This window comes from Rhipicephalus sanguineus, chromosome 6 (genome assembly GCF_013339695.2).
Source record: "Rhipicephalus sanguineus isolate Rsan-2018 chromosome 6, BIME_Rsan_1.4, whole genome shotgun sequence".
Taxonomy (NCBI): Eukaryota; Metazoa; Arthropoda; class Arachnida; order Ixodida; family Ixodidae; genus Rhipicephalus; species Rhipicephalus sanguineus.
In genome coordinates this window covers 13527870-13550005 of record NC_051181.1, presented here as the reverse complement: position 1 = coordinate 13550005, position 22136 = coordinate 13527870, and the positions used below count along the sequence as shown (strand labels likewise).

General features: G+C 47.4%; 1 protein-coding gene and 1 long non-coding RNA gene across 5 annotated transcripts in view; both read right to left on the bottom strand.

The window, feature by feature from the left end:
- The window catches only part of LOC119395605 (UBX domain-containing protein 6), a 407364-nt gene that overhangs the window by 120124 nt on the left and 265104 nt on the right, over positions 1-22136 (bottom strand). The window lies entirely within an intron of this gene.
- On the bottom strand, positions 74-3129 carry LOC125758920 (uncharacterized). Its single transcript, XR_007416467.1, has 4 exons — positions 2794-3129; positions 2656-2727; positions 599-663; positions 74-231 (listed from the first exon to the last, which is right to left on the bottom strand). It is a non-coding gene; the product is annotated as an uncharacterized LOC125758920 (long non-coding RNA).

The following is a 22136-nucleotide window of genomic DNA, read 5'->3' as shown; positions in this document are numbered from 1 at the left end:
TGCACCTTCTACAACACTTGTGCTGTACAAAGACATTTCTCAACAAAAGAAAATGGATAAAAACATTTATTGACTGGGAAACATGCAGAGGTTAAATGAAAGAAAAATATGGTGTACACCTGTCATATCTTCGTTTCGTTTAATCTGTCTACTTAACATTGATGACAGATTGCTTTTGATGCGCAGGGTCCTTGTAGGGAATCCATGTATGTGTATCCATGCATGTGTATCCTGCACGAAAGATCGCAGTAAATATATAAGAGTTGCAAAGAAAACTTTATCCAACACATCGTGCACCTTAGAACACTTAGATGTACTGCCAAGGCCCCGTGCAGGTAGTTGACAAAAAGCACTTTTGTGAAGTTAGTTAGTCAAAATTGCATCTTATATCGCATTTCCAATAGAAACTTTCAGCAAATCCTGTAAGAAAACAGGAAAACAACACAGAAGGTCAAGTCCAGCATCAAGTATACATTAATGGAGTTACGTCTAGGGTCTTGTTTCTTTGATCTTAGAATTCCCTCAAAAAAGTTGCAATAGGTTCATGAGCAGGCGCAACATGTCGAAGCTCTTTGTAAAGATTGAAACAAATGCCTACCATAAAATATAAGCTCGACCAGGCTCACAGATAGAACGCTCCCATCTTCGTCTGCAAGCTGTCGTCTGCTTCAGTTCCACGAACAGGTGAGATCACCGGGTACATATGTTAAGGATACCAGAAAACATTCATGAGTTGGCGCACCACACAGACCTTACAGCTCACACACAATACATACAATGTATTCAGGCAAGTCTATGTTTATATACCAGCAAGGGCCTTGAATGATGGACTCAGATTGCGCTATAAGAACAAGTATAACCTGAGCAACGGCTCATGGCAGACAACGGTAATGGTGCCATTGCAAGCCGAACTTTCAGAAACTTATGTACTTAGTAAACACTATGTGGTTGGAGAACGTAGATTACGATATAGGTCATTTAAATGACGAAAATTACATCAGCTCTGCTACACAATATAAAATGCATAAATTGATAAAATAAGAGTATGTGTGGCCCATGTGCACACTCCATAATGCCGAGCTTTACATATTGTATTATATGATGAATTTGAGCCGTTTAGGAAAGTAATTCTAGTCGTGTTAAAGCCAATCAATGCCTGGAATATCGGTTTGAATTTGTAGTGCTGCAAGCCATAAAAAAAAAAACCGTTAACCACTTTTGTCAGCCTTCTCTAAACTTCTGCACACATAGTTACATATGAGAATTTAGATTTGTTTCCCATAATAATTACTTCATAAAATTAAAGTAGCACTCTCACAATGAATGCTACGTCTTAGTCGCACAACCTGCAAATAAGAGCGCTTTTTCAGTTTCATGCTGCCTTAAGAAAAGCTCACAAAAGAAACATGAACTTTAGATAAGCACATAATTGAGGTGTGCTTTTGCCACCCCAGCACAGTGGATAAAAAGCTCTTGGAACAGTGCTGCTTAACCATTACAACAACTTCTGTTAATATAAACCAGTATGCTTCAGGAAACAATATAACGACGGGAAAAATATTTCACATCATTTTTCTCAAACACAAATATTGCAACAAAGGGCACCTTGCCAAACGCAACTGGCATATTTGTCTAGAATTGATAATTATATACATCTTGTGCTCTTTCAAATTACTGTACACATGGTGTTAGTACCAGAATATAACGTAATTCACTGACTTGTATTATCTTCAAGTGGGTTCACCCAACGCAAGTTCGTTTCTCGTAGCAACGACCTTGCACAGTCAGATTAAAATCCTAACCATAGTGCAACTAACTTCTAACAAAAACAAGCGCGGTGCAGTAGTCGCGGAGAAAGCCACAAACACACGCCACTGAAGAGCACCGCGCGCGCATGTGCAGCCGCAGCGTGTTTTTATATCTTCCTCCCCGCGTACTACATGCCAATTATTACTGAGTTTCCTGAAAAGTTACTTCATTTGTACCTGCATCATGAGAAGGCTAGGCGATGAACGTTATGTTTAAAGCAGTTCTATTTCCGAAGTGATAAGCCATCGTACAAGTAGCTTCAGGCGATGATCTCGTGCAGTATACAGCTGTAGTCGATTTCAATAACTTTCGACGACGCTGAGAAGTTTATTTACAGAATCACAACTCGGATACAAAAAATCTTGCAAATTATTCTTCCCTCGGTTTACGATCGCTTCTGAGCGGCGGAATGCCAAGAGCGGGCCACTTTCTCTCTCTCCTCGGTCGCGACCCGTCCCCTCTCCGGGAAAGAGCCATGCTCTCAGTCCTTCCCTCCTACCTCACCTCCCCCCTCCGGTCCCCTACGCCCAAAAGGGCGAGTGTTGCCCTCCCTGCGACGCATACATCGCGCAGGCGTCCCCAAGGTCAACCAGTTCCCGAGTAGAGAAGCAGCAGCGGGAAGCGGGCGGGCGGGCCGAGCGACAGGCATTCTTGGAATCGAAAAACAGCCAAGGAAGAAGAGCGCCATGACAAGAAACGCTTGCGTTACAGAAGCGAGCGGAGTATCGCGCAAAGCAACGCGCCTTCATCCACCCGTTGCAGTTGTAGGTAGTGAACGCACATGGTGAGTGCTTCATACAACCGTATAAAGTGCACAGAAAGCATTGAGCATAGCGTAAAACATACCTGTCTATCATCCTTCCTCTGGCCATCATCCCCGCAGAGTGAACACACCGCCCAGACGATCACACTCGGTTCCTGCGTAAAAGACGTCATGTAATGAAGTAACCTAGCTGTGTAATTCAGAAATATTCTAGAACTTACCAAAATCAGGCATCCACTGTGCACTCTTCAGCTTTACAGTCCACAATGTACCGTACACTCGGCGACAGTCTTGTCAAAAGGCTGCTGTACGTCCGCACTCGCCTTCAGTCACGAGACTAGGACCTAGATCGTCTTGGAAGGTACACTTGACATTGAATCAAGTAACCAACGTGCATAATCGATAAACGTGGTAACGAAGCATTGCAGAACACAGCATGGCACACACACACACAAACCGCGCGCATCGTGCACCCGTCAAACAACTAAAGCGCCCCCAAGGACAACTTTTCTTGGCAATGAAGGGAAGGCTACGGGGGCGGAGCTACTGCACATGTACTGCTCCGCGAAATAGTCCGGTTCGGCGCGCGTTTCGAATTTAGTTTTGGTTTGTGAACCTTCCGTATCTCATGTGACGGCCATTTCATTGTTCGAGCGGCCGTCTCAGGCTTATACAGCCATTTGCTAGTGAAATTCGTCAGAAGCTCCCTAGGCGAGTCGTCGGGAAAGGTGGAGGGTGACGAGCGCTCACTTGAAGACGAAGGCGCTATTTTGACTGTGAGGTGCACGTAAAAGGTGCGACGTTTTCACAAGTGCAAAAACGCGAAATGACGCTGCATAAATCAAAACAAATATATCCTTGGTGCGCGCTGACCCTCTCTTCAAACAGCGCTCCGTAGAAAATAAAGCAATTAATGTTGTTTTTATTTGTCACTGTACATAAAAAAAGTGTATTTATGGCTTTTTTTAACCCGTGTGTGCATGTTGGGAATGTGTTATGGCTGTTCGATTTTGTTATACAACTATACATTTTGTTTTGTCAAAAGAAACGCTTTTTTGTTTCAAGTTACTGCCCTCTCCCGTGGATAGAAAGAGGTAGGGATTATGATAGGAGGAGGGAATGGGTAGGGTGTGATAGGCGACACCCAACGTTGCACACAGAGGAGGTGAATGGGACAAGGAAGGAGTGAAGGGAGAGAGGAGTTGACGCCGTGGAGAACGGAAGAGAGTCGCGTGGAGACGACATTACGAGGAGGCGGGGCGGGAGAAGGATGTACGCGACGTTGGGCCAAATCGAACTTTGGTTGTCGGCTGCTTCTCACCAGCGTTGCAACAGCGAGGAGAGATAGAGACAGTAGTTTGAGGTTGGGAAAAACGCTTGTCCGCGTATCTTTGCAACCAACAACATTCTGTTTTGGACATATATGTAAGTGCACCATGCATAAGAACAGTCCCTAATTTTTATCACAACAATAACGAACTTTTTTTCTGTACGTCACCCATTGTCCACAGTTCCAATTCTTCTCCGCCCCCCAAAGTCCTTCGCGACGCCGTGCGGGTAATCCCCACTCTCCTCCGTTAATTTCTACTGGACAAATGGGCAACACGGGCCCCTGAGCGAGTGTTCGCAGTGTCACTTGATCATATCTGTTCATATTTGCATATGTGATCGACTCATGCCTTTTAAAAATAAGGAAATGCTTACTTCTATTATATGGCAGGTAATATAATGAACATTGCTGCGGTCGTCAGCAATTCTTCGATCGCCGGTGCATGGGCGATATATGTAAAATATTTACGCATTCTACTGAAATACGATATTTGTGTACATTGCAACACAAATTGTTTATTGCTTGTAGTCTCTGAAAGACGAACTTGTCTATTGTGATAAACTGATTTTACGGTGGCGATTAAGGCTATTTAACTTCTTTGTTGTGATGCGCGTTTTGACATTAGGAACGGCAACTGAAAGTCTGAACACTTCAGTCACCAGAAATTAAAGTGCACATGATCATTTGACTCTCCGATGTACACTTAATGTTAAACGACATTAGGCTTTGCGTGTCTAATGTCTGTCTAGTGACTCATTAGGAGCGCACCTAGTCGACACTAGACACTCAAGACTCATTTTCATAAGGGTAATGACCAGGAATTACAAGGCATCATCGAGTATCTTGAAGGACGAAGAGGAGACATCCCGCGAATTCTCAAACGCAATGCCTCAACTTTCTGCTTGCACAGCGGTCTTCTAGTGAAGAACTTCGAATCTACCAGCACAGCGTACCTACTCGTCGTCCCATCCTCCTTGCGGTCGGAAATTCTACGGGCCTGTCATGACGAGGCTGTATCCGGGCACTTTGGCGTAACGCGGACTCTGTCACGGATTCGTGAAAAATACTACTGGCCTCGCCTCGCAGCAGACGTTTCTCGCTACGTACGAACGTGTCTGCAATCTCAACGTCGAAAAACGCCCCCCACCAAACCAGCCGGGCTCCTAAAATCAATAGCGCCTGCTACAAGTCCATTTCAACAGATCGGAATGGACTTCCTTGGATTATTCCCGACGTCATCGACAGGCAATAAGCGGATCTTAGTAGCAACAGATTATATGACGCGTTACGCAGAATGACAAGCACTTGCGAGAGCCACCGCCCAAGAAGCTGCCAGATTTTTTATTAACATCGTTCTGCATCATGATGCTCCAGAGGTGATCAATACTGACAGAGGAACAGCCTTCTGCAGTGACCTTATGCAAGCGATATTGCAGTATAGCCAGACCAGTCACCGCAGAACAACCGCATACCATCCACAGACTAACGGCCTCACAGAGCGGCTCAACAAGACAATGACAGACATGCTGTCAATGTACGTAGACGCTGAGCACAAGACATGGGACCAAGTGCTGCCCTATGTAACGTTTGCCTACAACACGGCGTTGCAAGAGACCACAAGAATGAGCCCGTTTAGTGTTGTGTATGGGCAAACACCTACAACAACACTTGATGCCATGCTGCCGCATGTAAACGAGAGTGACGTGAATCCTGACGTAGCTCAATATTTGTATCGTGCCGAAGAGGCTCGCGAACTCGCCCTCGTACGGCTAAAGAGGCAGCAAGAACTAGATGCCCAACACTACAACCTTCGACGACGGCAACAAGAGTACACTCCTGGTGACCTTGTGTGGCTGTGGACGCCTTTCGCCGGCGTGGATTAATCGAAAAGCTCTTATTACGCTACCTTGGCCCATAAAAGGTCCTACGTCGTCTCAGTGAACTATCAGATCGTTCTTGAAGGAGAGTTGCAGCGGCAGCGGCGTCGTGCGCGACCTGAGGTAGTTCACGTCGTGACACTGAAACCTTTCTACGAGCGGTAAACAACCGATTCAATTCTGTGCCGCATTTATGTGCTGAACTTGATCTGCGCGTACGGAAACACTGCATTTATTTGCACTGTCCTTTATTTCTCTGTGTGTGCTTTCTTATTCTTTCGCATTGAGGCGATGCTGTTTTTTCAGGGGGCGGGGGCAGTGCCACGGGCGTATCGTTAAGCGGTTTATCGCGCGATAAGGGCTACCGCTTTTCTTCGCCTTTTTCGTACTCGCTCAGGCAAGCTGCCCTAAGCGGTGACGTGCACGTCTTATCGAATCGCGCGATAGACAGTAGGTGGGCGGTGAGTAGCCTCATGCCACTGTCTTAAAAAACCAGCTGCGGGGATTGAACAGGATTCATTCTTCTTCTGTAGACGGTGACTCGCCACAACAGGCAAGCTTGCGGCGAAGCCGTTGAACGATCTTTGTTTTTCGTTGAGGGCCACAAGTTCGCTCCGAATAAAGTAGCTTTCTTGTTCCTGTGTCGTCCGTCGACTTTACGTACGTGCCGTACGTGACAATATATAGACGTGACAACGTTATATATACATTAGCCCTCATCGCTTCGGACTCCCGGGCTCTCACCGCAGGGTCTTGGCGGCGAACCCGAGTTGCTGCTGCGTGGCGAGCCCGTCGCGCTGCTGCCTTGGCTGGGGTGTTCATGCTGCGGAGCGGCAACGAAGACTGTTCACTGAGTGAGCTCCCGGCGAAGACCAAGGAAGCGCGCCAAACGCGAGCGCCGAACGAGAGGCGCGATCCACTGTTCACTGAGTGAGCTCCCGGGGAATAGAAAGGAAGCGCGCCAAACGCGAGCGCCAAACGAGAGGCGCGGCTCTCTAGCGGTCACCTATCTAACTAGCGCATGCGCCAAGCGTGGTGTGCGCCGCTTTGGGCGGAGGCGCGCCATCTAGTGAGCATTCTTGAAATCACCGGGGAGTGTACACGCCGCCGACGGACAAGGCGCGATCATAAGGAGCACGCTCCTAAAAATAAATAATACTTCAAAAATAAGCCAAACACATTACAAAAAAATATAAGCTTGTGCAAACACACAAAAAACATGGTTGATTCCTCTGTCATAGGAATCAGTATAACACGAAAGTAAAACCTGTCTTCACAGACGTATTTGAGCGTTTGTTGTGCATTGTTTCGCCGCGAGGGCGAAGGAATGAATGCTGTAGCAAAAGCTTGTAATGTCATGCGAAGAACGACAAGCAGCTCGAAACTTGCAACGCGCTGCTCCAGCAGAAAGGAAGCACGTAACGAACATATACAGAATGAGCGCGAACAACTGTCACAGCTCGACAGTTAAAGAGCGCTGGTCAAATACCGAGGAGGACGCACGAAACGAACGCACAAGTATGCACGGGATGCGCGCAAACTGTCACAGTTGTGACTTATTTGTTTGTGAGCAGCGCGCTCCTTTCGCAAAAGCGGCCGCTGCAGCGAGCGAAGTGACCTTAGGGCGAGAGAGCAAGGCGTATCAGATAAGCGCGCGCGCACGAGCGACCACGCCCTGTAGAAGCGCACGCTCATCTTAACGCGTGGGGCGACGAGCGCACCCTTCGTGCTTATCGCGCCATCTCGCTAGTGATAACGAAAACACGCTGATGTACCCTGATATCCGAGTACCGCCGCCGGCAAATAGTGTACATAAATAGCACGCCGTTAGTATGACGAAGAACGTGACGTCTGTGGCGGAATCGTTTCGAGCTGCGCGCTGGGGATCGAGGGGTCGTACGTTCGACTCCCGGTGACGGAACTTTTTCTTTTAGTTTTTAGATGCGAAGTATCTCTTGCTCGGGGGTATGTAACGCGGCGTGGTAATCCGCACGCAGCGTAGTAGTCCGCACTCACACTACGCATGCGCGACTTTCCTCCTTCCCTCTCTCGAACAGCTGCGCGTTACTCTCTTCACTTCTCTACCAGCACCTGCTTGCGCTTCTCCTGCGTTCTCGCTTCTGCTCTCACGGCGCATACGCTACTCTCCTCCTCTAGTCTCCTCTCCTTCAAGTGGTAAAGCGCTGCGCACGTTCAGTCCAGCGCTTGGCTCGGTTGGCTCCTCTGAAATGCGGGCTCGACATGCCGAAATTCTCACCTGCGCAGCGCCGCGATGACGGCCAGCGCATGCGCATCTCCTCCCCCCCCTCTCTCTCCTCTCCTACGCTGCCTCTCTCTCGCGCGCCTGTCGACGTTCCCCGCACGCCCTGTGGGAATTAACGGCCAGGCTAGAGGGAAGACACGACGCGCGTAGTGTTCCTCTTCGCGTTCCACGACGCGAGGTCGGTAGCATGCCCAGCGAACGCCAAGGGAACGCGAGCGTGCAAGTGCTCCGGCTTCGCATCGCCTTATGGTCCCCTTTAGCGGGATATGGTGTAATTTTTTTTCTTTACCACTTGTTTGTCTTTGTATTTTAAAACGTCATATCCGTGACGGAAATGCGTCAGTGGAGCCGCGGTGGACCCCGGCATAAAACACTTTCGTGTTAAAAGTATATATGAATCTTATGCTATTAAGCCAGCGACTGCTTTTAATTACACGCCCAGTGCCATCGATCTTGCTCCGTAGCAGTCGACGCACAGCGTTGTAGAAGGCACGGAGTTATTTTTCTGTCGCGATCCGGCATGTGCTCTAGCATTTCCATCATGACAGTTTTACCAAAGCACTCGTCAAGATACACAAATCTTATGTATACCTACAAATACGCGTTTTAGAAGCAGTCACAATTTTTTTGAGCGGACTATTTCAGTGATGCTACCGAGGTCGTCCGATCTGGAGCAATTTTTGGAGCAGTAAAATTTTTGTTTTGGAGCACTTTGGAGCAGTAAAATTTTTCTTTTGTAGCATTTTGGAGCAGGTTATCTTGTGATTTGGAGCATCTTGGAGCAGTAAAATTTTCGTTTTGGACCACTTTGGAGCAGGTAGTCTTCCAATTAGCAGCATCTTGGCGAAGCTGTTTTTTTTTCATTATGAGGAACTTCGGAGAAGCAAGTTGCATATTACCCTCAAACACCTTAATTAACAGACACTAATGTGAAACAAAGGATCTGTTAGATTGATGAAATGCTCTGAGAACTCTAACATCGTTCATTTCAGTATTATAGGTTTATTAATAGAACAGAAAGTCATTGTGAAACTTTCTTTTTTAAGTTTCGCGCTGAAATTTCTGCGCGTGACGTCACGAATTTCAATGAGTATGTTTCGTATTTTGGCGACATTGGCTCAAAGAAGTTTCCTGAAGCTTGGTACGTTAAAGGGACACTAAAGGCAAATATTAAGTCGACGTTGATTGTTGAAATAGCGGTCCAGAATCCTCGTAGTGCTACTTTTGTGCCAAGGAAGTGCTTATTTTGAAATAAAATCGCGTTTTAGTGGTCCGCATCGCGTTAACGCACTTCAAATCCCCCGCCTGAAATCAGACTTTCATACGTCACTGCTGCCGTGCCCAACGTTGCCCGCCATTACTGCGCGGGGGCGTGCACCATTCGGGCATCCGGCAACATCACATGCATGCGGCATTTTGTCGAACTTTCTGTCAGAGCGACTTTCACGAGCGTACAAAACACACGCGACAGTACGCGATACCGAAACTACCACTGAAGCGCGACCGCGTGAACGAAGCAGGGCGCCGGGCAAAGCGCAGTTCGGCGAAAACGGAACTTTTGAACCACGCGCGCCGTTCCCCATGGCAACACCAAGAGGTTCTTTTTAGGGGCGAAGCTCCTTAAGGCGGCACCCGTTCGTCCCTCGTCGTGGTCGTAGTAGTGAGTAACAAGTCTTACGCTTTGACCTCCAAGGTGGTGCCGGTGGGAGATTTCTCCTGTGCGTTGTTGAACAATAAAAAATTCGCAGCGTGCGCGTTAACTAAAAGCCGAATTCTTCTGTCTCTCATTCCCCATTAGCAGCCATTGGCATGTTCCAGTAGGAAACGTTAGTAGAAGTAGAAGTGTAAGTGTTAGCTAAAAGCCGACTTCTTCTGTCTCTCATTGCCATTAGCAGCCATTGTTTACCTCCAAGGTAGTGCCTGGTGAGATTTCTCCTGTGCGTGATTAAACAATAAAAATTTTGTTCAAAACACCGTTGATTGATGAAATAAACCAACGAAAGACGCCAGATGTTTTGTAAAAGCAGAACGAAAGAACGCCAGATGTTTTTCTTAAAGTGTAGTATTAGTAGTTGCATGTAGCCACCTCGCCCGATCGTCAACGGGCGAGGTGGACCGGCAACGGCGCGAGGACCCTGCCGTACGAGAGTTAAATCACACTAAAAGACATACTTTGCGGGCGATACACTCTAGTGAGCTTTCAACTTTTCGTCTTAATGTACATGATAAAGAAATTATTTCTAGGAAAAACGCAAGGCACACCTTGAGCAATATGTTTGGTTTTGGGACGCTAAATGGAACCGTGAGGCGATGCGAAGCCGGAGCACTTGCACGATCGCGTTCCGTTGGCTTTCGTTGGGCATGCTACCGACCTCGCGTCGTGGAACTCGCGTCCTGTCTTCCCTCTAGCCTTGCCTTTAATTCGCACAGGGCGAGCGGGGAATGCGGTCGCTCTTGGCGCTCTTTCGCTCGGGAGCGGACTTCTTCCTTGCATTTCACCGATCACAAGTGATAATGAAGGAACCACGTAAACCAACAGTACAATAAAAGTTTGATGTTTAATATATACACGATGTTCCACACTCTTTATATTATGTACTGGGCGCATTTCACGGAAGAGTTTCACGGTTTACAGATGATTCCCTCCGTAGCTTCGCCCCACTCATCATCATTCACCCCGTGGATATGCTGTGATTTTTTTCCCTGAATCAAACAGCAACGAACAAGCAGCATTTTATTACGTCTCCTGATGAACGGAAGGTTCTTTTCTTATTGCAGCTAGTTTTATTACTAGTCATTAATTGTAGTCAGACGCTCATACGTCATCGGGATCACTTCCAAAATGTCCCACTCGTGGCGCTCATTGTGTGATACATTTAGCTTAATTTCTCGGTAAGTGGGGCACTGCTGTTGATAATATTGCCGTTTTAGACGTTGTCATACACTGAGCTTTCACTCTGACATAAATTGTTATTTGCCCTTAGTGCCCCTTTAAGGTTTTAGCCATCTCAGGAGACAATGTACTTCATTTTTACTGATTAAGAACTATGCAGGGCCTAGAAAACGCCGTCATAATCTATGACTCCATGGCGTTTGATGCGGGAATTGTAACGTGGTGACGCCGCCCAAATTTTCTTTTTGCGCGTTTTCTCGCTTACGAAGAGTCTTCTCGTGCCAAGCGTGGTGATTTTGGAATTGCGAAAGCGTAATTTACTACTATAAGAAAAATCGTTTTCTTCTTAAAGGGGTGGTGCCACCAAATTTGTGGCTTGCGCGTTCTTTGCTGTAAGCGTTTCCTGGAGCTCCAGGAAGCATGATGCACACACCAAAATTCATGTATTCTCCCTAAATAATTTAATATCGCCGTTTGATGTGGACAACTTTTGGTTTCGGTTTCTGGGCGCCGAGGTTGGGCAGTGACGTGGAAGTGTAGGAGGCTTGGTCACGTGACCACACAAGGCTGTGACGCACTTAGCCAGGAAGCGATCGAAACTCGGCGAGTGATGTAGCAACCGATGCTTTGCCGGTGCTACAGTGAACTAGAATATATTCTAGTGCACTACAGCCGGTACGTACGTTGCGGAGGGTGGCGCAGGTCCGGAAGTCACTCACGTCGCTACAGCAGATCTGGTGTGACGTCATTACATCTTTCGTTGCCCTTCCTATACATCTACGTCAGAGTTGGCGCGCTAGCGATGGGTTTCGATCGGGAGAATGGGCATTTAGGTACACTTTGGAAGTGAATTAAAATATATTCTAAACGTTTGCTGTGTCCGGCCCTTCGTGTGGAGTGTCCTTGCATACAGAAAAAACCCACAACAGGCTTGTTATAGCCTCGCAATTTGATGGCACCACCCCTTTAAGTGTCCCTTTAATATGGAGCTCTGATAAAGAGCTACATAAACGTTTCCATGCGCTGCAAGTCTAATGGAGAAAATGCTCGCAGGAGTAATCGATATTATTGAATTAAAACGGCAAGCTCGGCGAGTTGGTAATTAAACATACTATATATTATTTCACACTATAATGCAAAAGTAAAGGCAGTCATACAGTTTGGAGGTTGTGGAAGAACTTCTTGAGCCATTTTAATCAAAAACATTGAATACTGGGCATATCAACTACATTTAATCAAATAACACTACAAATGTAATTATATGGTCGCCGAAATGCAGGGCTGCTGCCCCAAAGCAATACTCTTCTTAAGGTTATGAAACATTACACTTCCAAACACACTTCGCATCGTTGTTCACACGCTGGACTTCTCGAGCACACAAGTACTAAAGCTGCTGCAGCTCTTGGTTGATGTCTGCCAGCCTTGTCATGTTCTCGGTAAGGCTGTCATTTGCATCAGCTAGAAGCACTTGGCCGCATTCTATATCTTCCATGTTCTTGTTGGCCAGGCCTCCTTTGATGAGACCCTGTGCACGTTGGAGCATTGCTCAAGAAGACTCTAGGCGCCCTTCTAAGCACTGTTTTAGGGGCGAAGCTCCTTAAGGCGGCACCCGTTCGTCCCTCGTAGTAGTGCGTAACCAGTCGTAACGCTAGTACCAGATCTTGACCTCCAAGGTGGTGCCGGTGGGAGATTTTTCCTGTGCGTTGTTGAACAATAAAAAATTCGCGGCGTGCGCGTTAACTAAAAACCGAATTCTTCTGTCTCTCATTCCCCATTAGCAGCCATTGGCATGTTCCAGTAGGAAACGTTAGTAGAAGTAGAAGTGTAAGTGTTAGCTAAAAGCCGACTTCTGTGTCTCATTCCCATTAGCAGCCATTGTTTACCTCCAAGGTAGTGCCTGGTGAGATTTCTCTTGTGCGTGATTAAACAATAAAAATTTTGTTCAAAACGCCGTTGATTGATGAAATAAACCAACGAAAGACGCCAGCTGTTTTCTAAAAGCAAAACGAAAGAACGCCAGATGTTTCTAAAGCAAAACGAAAAGACGCCAGCTGCTTAACGAAAGACGCCAGATGTTTTCTAAAGCAATGGTTTTCTAAACAATGAAAATTCACAGCGTACATGTAAAATTAAAGGGAGCTGCAAGTCGTCATAACTCATCGAACCTTTAGTATAAACGCGCCCGATCTCACGTCGGTGATGATGTACTGGGCAGAATTCGCGGAAGATTCACGGTTTACTTTTTGAACCTCCGCAGCTTCGCCCACTCATCATTATTCGCTCCGTGGATATGCTGTGATTTTTTCTTCTTGAAGCTTCCCCTTTTTATCAGTGACTGAGCTGTTGTCAGCTGAAGCCTTCCGTTTCCGTCTTTCCTCGTCCTCAGCCTCCAGCTGGAGTCGGTCCAAGTATTTTTTGTGCGAATGTTTTACAGCATTAATTAGTTCTCGTGTTACCGGAACCTGGGAAGCATGACTGTCATAACGCTTCAAATAACTCTTCACATGTCTGATGCCATTGAGCGTTACGATTCCGAGATTAACACGATTGTCTATAATGCGCTTATTCTCACTGAATCCTCGCTCGCAATCCGCATTTCCGTGTGGCAGGGAGAGCAAGGCACGGATAAATACGGAAAGCAGTGGGTATTCATTAGCCGCAAGCACCGAAGCCCAATAAGTGTCGACGCTGCAGTTGCTGGAAGCAGCGCCTTCATCCGGTGACTTACAGTGAAGACAGTGCCACTCATCCACTGGAGATGCCACCTGTTCGCTCTTGATCATATGGGGCACATTTGCGGCAACATACTTTATAGACATACTATATAAGGGGTTCCTGCCTTTGGAAAAGTGCTTGGAATCCAGTGAACAATTCAGCTATGTTCCGCAAAAAGGCAGGGCAGGATCGAGAAAACGTAAATGAAAAAGAAGTTTGTTGTCGAGTGGTAGTTGCTTCAATAAGTGTCGCGTTGTTGCAATGTAGAATGCCCGAGCGCGAACCTTGAATGATTTTTTTTCTTTGGGACTCCAGCTCTGAATTTGTTGCTCAGTGTCGAATCCAATTTCTGGAGCCTGCTTGAGCCCTTCAGGGGCAGCCACACCTGAGCATTTAAGCTCAGCTGCGCTCATATTCTTGAAGACTTCGTGCCTCATAAAGCGGCCTAACAACTTTAAAAGATTAATAGACTCGGAGAGTACGATGTGTATAAGGAGTTCCTGCCTTTGGAAAAGTGCTTGGAATCCAGTGAACAATTCAGCTATGTTCCGCAAAAAGAGCATTTTGGCTAGCAATTGCTTGTCAGCAAGTGCTGCGGCCAGTCGTCTGTGAAGGGCAGAACTTGTTGGCCTGGTATCAGCTGCACGGTGAAAATACGCCATCAGCGCATCATACTGCTCGAGCACGCGCTCTAGGCTGCACTGAAATGTGAGCCATCTGTTCTTTACGTGCTTTAAAAAAATGTGTTCCGGAATACCAAGGTCCTTTTGCTGGCTGTTAAACTGTGAAGACCGGACAGCATGCTTAAAAAAATAATACACGTCCATCACTAGCAGCTCCACATCTGCACCAAAAGCAGTAAGGCCTGTGCCGAAAGAATTATGCACTTTATGGAGATTACACTCTCCAATGTCCAGAATATTTATGTGGACAGATTCCTTCAATTTCTTCTTCACACTTTTCATTGTATTGGGGCCATCACTAAAGAAGCAGAGTGGCTTTTCCTTGGGAAGCTCCGTGATGCTCCTTTCGATGCAGTCAACTATTGTATCTGCTGTGCACGGCCCAGGTTGAATGACTCCAGGTATTCGATGACAACCCTCTGTTGCTTCCTTGAAAAGTAACGCACGAGTACATCCAGTTGTTGTACTCTTCGTTCAGGTTTGGGTGTCTCGTCGATTTGAATAGAGTAGTACACCTCTGGCCTGCTAAGCTCCTCAACGAGTTTCTTCTTGAAATATGGCCCTAATCCATCTGAGATCATATAGGATGCTTTTGTTCTTCCACAAGAAACCTTTCCAGCAATCTGGGAGTCAGGAAGCGTTGCTGAAGCTGATCGTAGGCTGGAAAGACTTGAATGGCTTCAACTTCCCGTCAGCATCACAGTGCTGTTTTCTAGCTAAAAGGTGCATCTGGGATGAAGCATGCCTTGTGACAGCAGACGTCCCACCTTGTGCACAAGAGATCACGAGGTCGCATAGGACGCATTTAGCTTCGAAGCTTTTCCGGCCCCTGCGGCACCAAGACTTCCCAATATCGCCGCTGCTGTCCACCTGCTCCAGCACAGACTCGTTGAAGCTCGTGAGTCGTGCTGCAGAGAATAGGAAAGCTACTTAATGACATTTCAACTCAACAAGAGGAGCATCAATAGAGATAGCAATGTATTTTACAACTACAGGAAGCGTCGTAGCTTTAAAGGGACCCTAAAGGCAAAATACAACTCGGCGTGGACGGCATGAAATACCATTCCAGAAACAACGTAGTGCTTGTTTCGAGCCAAGAAAATCTTTAGTTTGAAAGAAAATCACGCTTTTGTGTCCAGCATACTGTGCGCAGTTCAAACTACCCGCCTATAAAGGACACGTGACGCAAGACTCCCCAACGCCGCTTTTAACGGGTGCTACGCCAGCACCTTCCGTTATCCGGCAACACTGCGCCTCCATCAGAAACGCACCCTAAGAATTCTTCCTGTTATGCTTGTTTTGCTGGCCTCTGCTGATTGCATTGTAATGTGATGTTTTCCGCGGAAACGCTTGACACTCGGACACCGCTGTGTAGTGTCGGGAAGCTGCACGCGATCCGGCCGTCAGTGCGGGTATACGGGCGCCTTATGCACGTGTGTATTTGTGCTGGCGCAGCTCAGTGAGCCTCTGCGCTGGTGCGCCGAACCTCCGCAATGTGACACAATCAACCCATGTATACCGTGAAATCTCTGAGCGCAGCCTTTACTTGTGTGATGCACGTCGGACCAATGTTCATTCCCCCGAGGCAGGGGCGTATTCAGGGGGGGGGGGGCACACCGGGCCCGTGCCCCCCCCCCCCCCCGAAATTTTTCCCCCCACGGGATACAGAGGACAAAATGACACTCGACCCCACTTACCTGCCCGGACCCAATGTCGGATCAAGGAGGTGCCCCCCCCCCCCCCCGAAAAAAATTTCTGCCTACGCCACTGCCCCGAGGAGTCGTGCAGAACGCGCCTGACGACTCATTTCGCTTTGAGGTGCGGAGAGGGACAGTTCGCAAAAACAGGCACGGAAATGCGACTACGCTAGCGGAAACTACCGCTGAGACGCGACCGCGTGGGCGGAGCGCTTCCCGACGAAAACGGAACTTTTGAATCATCCGTGCCGTTCGCCATGGTAACGCCAAGTTATCTTTTCCATGAATCAAAGAGAAACGCATAAGGAGCATCATTTTATTACGTCTTGTAATACACAGGATGTTATTTCTTTTCATGAGTAGTTTACTAGTGAATAATTGTACTCTGGACTCTTGACGTCATCAGGCTCATTCCAAAATGTCCCACTAACCAGGGGCGTAGGCAGAAATTTTTTTCGGGGGGAGGGGGGCACCTCCTTGATTTAAGGTGGGGGCCGGGCAAGCAGATGTGGTCAAGTGTCATTGTGGGCTCTGTATGCCATAGCAAAAGAATTTTCGGGGGGGGGGAGGCACGGGCCCGTTGCCCCCCCCCCCTGGCTACGCCACTGCCACTAACTTAATTTCTGGATTAGTATAACACTGCTGTTGATAATACTTGAGTTTTAGGCGTTCTAAAACATTGACGTTTCACTCTGGCATAAATTGTTATTTGTCTTTAGTATCCCTTAAACGATAATACAATTGCATACAAATTAACAAGCATCGTATGACGCGCGTTCCGGCAAACATTAAAGATCTCCCTCGATCACCACAAAAACCCGCTGTTACAACAGTGGCGCGATGAAGAGCGCGAAAAGATGGTAGCAAAGGAATCTCGTTGCATTTTGCTTCAACGCATCTTCGAAGCTGAAATAACGCAATCTCCAACGTATACACGCAAGGAAAGCCACAGCCGACCTTGGCTCCCGATGCAATTTGCATAATCTTTCTTGTTACGTCTTTTTATCAGAAACCGCTTTTAATTCTAGGCTCACCCTGCTGTTGCATTTTTGCAAGGTAAGAGTGCGCGAGCCGCCTATATGCGCTCAGCCAAATGGAAACCTAGCGCAGTTGCCAGGGCTAAATTGACTGGAGGAGAGCACACCTACCTACACCCACGACGTACCGCAGGCGGGGCATGATTGGACTTCCCATCTAACCTGATCGCGACAGTTTATTTTTGTCTGCAGTGCCCCTACAAAGGTGAATCGCCATGCGAGCGTCTTCTCAAGCAACACCGACAAGCGACACGACCGAAACCAATGTTACTGAGTCTGCATGCCGACGACGAGCGACGGGCGCAGGCGTCGCGAACAGTGCGTATAAACTAGTAGCGCGATAGAGCCTTCATCATCTGCTACCGCTAGCAAACGCTGCTGTTACGCTGGGCTCTCATATTGCACTGAAATCAGCATATATCACAAAACTTCTGGTGACTATTGTGACACAATTTTTCATGCCAAGCGCTCAAACGGCGTGACCTTGGGGATTGATGGTCCCTACACCGTGCTTTCCACATATGTAAACAAACAAAGTTTTGACGCATTAGTGCTTTCCTGGCACCAAACTAAAAGTTTTGTGAATCTTAAATAACATTCGCATAATCCCCTGATACAGCAGATGTGCTTGTTCATTATGAAACCGTTAAGCGCACAAAGACGGGAACAAGAAGACGACACACAGAGCTTGAAGCGCTTCCAACGAAATTGTCAAAGATCAAGAAGCCGGCCATTTCAGACACAGTGAAGGTGCTACAAAAAAACAAAAGCGCTCTGTGTGTCGTCTTCTTGTTCCCGTCTTTGTGCGCTTAACGGTTTCATAATGTCAGTGTACCAACTAGCTCGGACCCAGCCTCTTATTCAGCGCTTGTTCACTTTTCGTTCTGAGATTCAGCATCAACGGGCCTCCAAAACATCGGTCATTTGATGCAAATGCAAAACATGCCCATGGCAAAAAAGCGCCGAGCTGTGCAGTGCCGAGAAGGCAACGTTTCCCGCAACACAAGGAGGAGTGATGCGCAATCGGTGTCCCATTCAACACTATCGGTTGAGGCATTCTAGGTTTCTAGAACCGAGCAATCATAAGCTAGTGGCGACGGCTTGTTTCGTCGCTCGTCGCAGATGCACATGGAATCCCTCCTATTGGGATTAAGCCTTAATGTTACCGTAAAAGAAACTATACAAAGACGAAAAAACTTAATGAAGCTCTGAAGGACCAACACATATTATAGAGGAAGCACAGCAGCCACAGACCAAAACAATATAAGTGATCCGAACCGCGCGCTTGTCGCCGTGCTGACACCCGCAGGAAGCGCCGGACAAAGTTTCGTTTTCTGCCGGTATGCGGAAAAGAGCTTTGGCCGGGCAGCCATGCGTAGATTCACCGGCCCCCGGACCCGTCCGCGTGCTGCTCTTGTGCTGTACTATCGTGCTACACCGTGATGAGTGCCCTGGGCCTTAAAACATTCAGCGCTCATTCACAGCATCGCTAAGAGGGCTGCTGTTCTCCATGCCGAACGAACTAGCAGCTGTGCGGCGGAACGCACGTTCGGAGTTTCTCAACGGGTGGAGGTGGCTGTTGCAAATACAGTGCGACCAAATTTTCCAAGTGACGCCAAAGGTCGAGATTTCGCGGGCTGAAGTCAGGACGTTTCGAGAGTTTCGGCACACGTGACCAAATTGCACGATCCGTCTCTTCTGTGGGCATTCGAAATCGTTATGCAAGAAGCCCTCATCTTCGCTTCGAAAATTGGAGCACTGAGGACGCAAATGTAGGCGATTCAGCAAGCATACTCATTGTAGCAGCGCGCAAGTATAATGCGCGCGAGAACCAAGGTCTTGTCGGCCTTTCCAAACACGGGATTCACGTTAATGCTCTCTCAAACTACGCACAAGTGGGTTATTCCAAAACACAAAACAAAAAAAAAACATAACTTACCTTTCTTCATCGTGAAGCAGAAGAGCAGAACTGGAAGACAAATGCGGCCACATGCAACAGGGCCCCACTGCTAACAAAAGCACAGGGGAGATCCCAGCCGCGTGCGCGAAACTCGAAACAATGAGATCGGCGCTTCCGTAACTTCGCGAGCACGAGGAGTATGTAAGCGCAATGTGCGCTTGGCGCGGTTCAACAGAATAAAAAATTGCTTGGAAGCGACATGACGTCACTCACGTATAGTCTCAGCAAGCTTGCCTCCTCTGACACTAGCTTCTTTCTCTCCGAGCCCTCTCTGCGCCATGGCCAATGGCTCTAGGAACACCAGAACACCTCCTATTGGCTCTAGGGGGGCCTTAGCGAAAGCAGAGTCCAATGCTTTTCTGGCCACGAAATTCCACCGTCACGCTATGGAGAAGCTTCATACGCTGCCCAAAGTTGCCGCGATGCGGCGCCACTGTGCCACAGGGAGTAGAGTCAGGTAGAGTCGATAGAGTTGGTAGAGTCAGTGCCTCGATGCGCGCGCGCGGGCATCAAGGCACCCTAAAGAGGGAGCATCGTTCGCGTGCCGAAACGCTTGCACGGTGCGACACGAGCTGATGGTTGTAGTGTTTTCTGTGCACCTGCTGCGCTGTTTTTCGAGGTAGCTGAAGTGTTGGCGAGGCGAGGGACGACGATGCCTAACACGTGTTGTGCGCCGGCGGGGGTTCCGTTTACAAGACAACAACCCAAAGGCGCAGTTTGGTTCACCGAGTAACAAGCAGCGCGAGAAATGAAAGTGGGCTCTACCGGAGCTTTACAGCGGTGATTCCAACTTTGAATGGAAGTGCACACGTGTGTGCACAAAATACTTGGGTGCCCTGGACATCGTCGCTGTTAGCGATTCTAACTTCAACGGCGACGTGATGTCCCTGGAACGCGAAAATCCGGCTATCAAGCCTGTTCATTACTTATGCTTCTTATATCGGTGTCGTGCCTTTAACAATGTTATTCGTTACCTGAGGCCTTCTGTGGTCTCTCAGCGTCTTATATTACAACATAAACAAAATGTCGTGGGTTTTGGTTTTGTTCCCACATGTTATATTCTTTTCCTGGTTGGACTATTGAAGATTATTGTGTTTTTATTCCGGCCTATTTTGGTGACTGTAAGAAAATAAGGATATAATATTTCCATTCTTTGTAACCCATTAGGAATATTATAACTTGTTGGGCATTAAAGGGACACTAAAGAGAAACAATGAATTGGTTTAGATTGATAAAGTGTGGTCGGAGAACTCTTGTGTAGTTTATTTCACCACCATAGGTTTATTATTAAAGGAGGAAACAAAGTTCAAAGTGTCATTTTTAAATTTCGCGCCGAACTTTGTAATTCGTGACGTAAAAGACTTCAAAGAGCATTTAACGTATTTTGGCGCCACTGGCTCGACGAAATTTCCACAAAATCGTTATGTCAAGTCTCTGGCCCCCTCAGAGAAAAATATACTTCGATTTAACATACTGGGAACTACGTAGGCCCAAGCAGGCGCCGTCAAAAATATGTGACGTCACTGCAAATGGAGCGGGAATTCGAAGGTGGCGTCGCCACCTGTATTTTCTTTTTGCGCGTTTTCTCGCTTATTAAACGTCTTCTCGCAGCAAGCGTGGTGTTTTTGGTATCGTGGAAGACTACTTTACTAATGCGAGAAAAATCGTTTTGCTCTTTAGTGTCCCTTTAAAAACCAAAAAACTCACAGGGTCCCTTATGCATTCTGTTAAGATGACGCGAATGCGAATGCCATCTTCTCAGTCGATGTATTGTTTCTCCCCCGCCATCTCCGTATGCTTTCCAGACCTAACGTGGTGTTACACTGCGTCCAGGATCGGAGGCATTGCAAGCTTTCTGCCTTTCACCTGGTTTTGCACTGCCTCCGTGATCGGCCTTCCGATCACGGAGACAGTGCAAAGCGACGTTGTCGTGTGGTGACGACATCATGTGATGTCACAAATTTTTGGAACTGCGACGTCATATAGTGAAGTCATCATGTGATGATTTTTAGGGGCGAAGCTCCTTAAGGCGGCACCCGTTCGTCCCTCGTAGTCGTAGTCGTAGTGCGTAACCAGTCTTACGCTTTGACCTCCAAGGTGGTGCCGGTGGGAGATTTTTCCTGTGCGTTGTTGAACAATAAAAAATTCGCAGCGGTAGCTAAAAGCCGACTTCTTCTGTCTCTCATTCCCATTAGCAGCCATTCTTTACCTCCAAGGTAGTGCTTGGTGAGATTTCTCCTGTGCGTGATTAAACAATAAAAATTTTGTTCAAAACGCCGTTGATTGATGAAATAAACCAACGAAAGACGCGAGATGTTTTGTAAAAGCAAAACGGAAGAACGCCAGATGTTTCTACAGCAAAACGAAAAGACGCCAGCTGCTTAACGAAAGACGCCAGATGTTTTCTAAAGCAATGGTTTTCTAAACAATGAAAATTCACAGCGTACATGTAAAATTAAAGTGAGCTGCAAGTCGTCATAACTCATCGAACCTTTAGTATAAACGCGCCCGATCTCACGTCGGTGATGATGTACTGGGCAGAATTCACGGAAGATTCACGGTTTACCGATGAACCTCCGCAGCTTCGCCCACTCATCATCATTCACTCCGTGGATATGCTGTGATTTTTTTTGCATCACTCGTGCTCACGACTCGCGTCCAGACTCGTCTTTTCTGCCTCGGAACCGCAAGCAGCGTTGTTTCGCTCGGGGTGAGAAAAAGAACGTACACTTTCATTTCGTTCAAGGGCCTTACATGATCAAAACTGAATGCGGAGTCTCCCACTACGCCGTGCCTCATAATGGTATGCTGGTTGCGGCGCGTCATACCCAGAGTTTCTTTCTTTTAAAAGGAAACCGCCGCCAGCTGCATCTTTTGAGCGGCTATTCTTTTCGTCCCGGTGCTCATTTCAAGACTTGCGACATACTCAGGCACTCATTTACGCATGTTGCGTGTTAAAAGTACATATGTGCAAGTAAAGCGACCGTTGCGGACGTTCAGAAAGCTAGAATATCGAGGGTGCCCCACGCACAACACAGCGGCAGCAGCGCTCACATACCCTCTCATGCACAGTTGCGCTGTTGGCACCTCTAATGGCGGGCGCTTACTC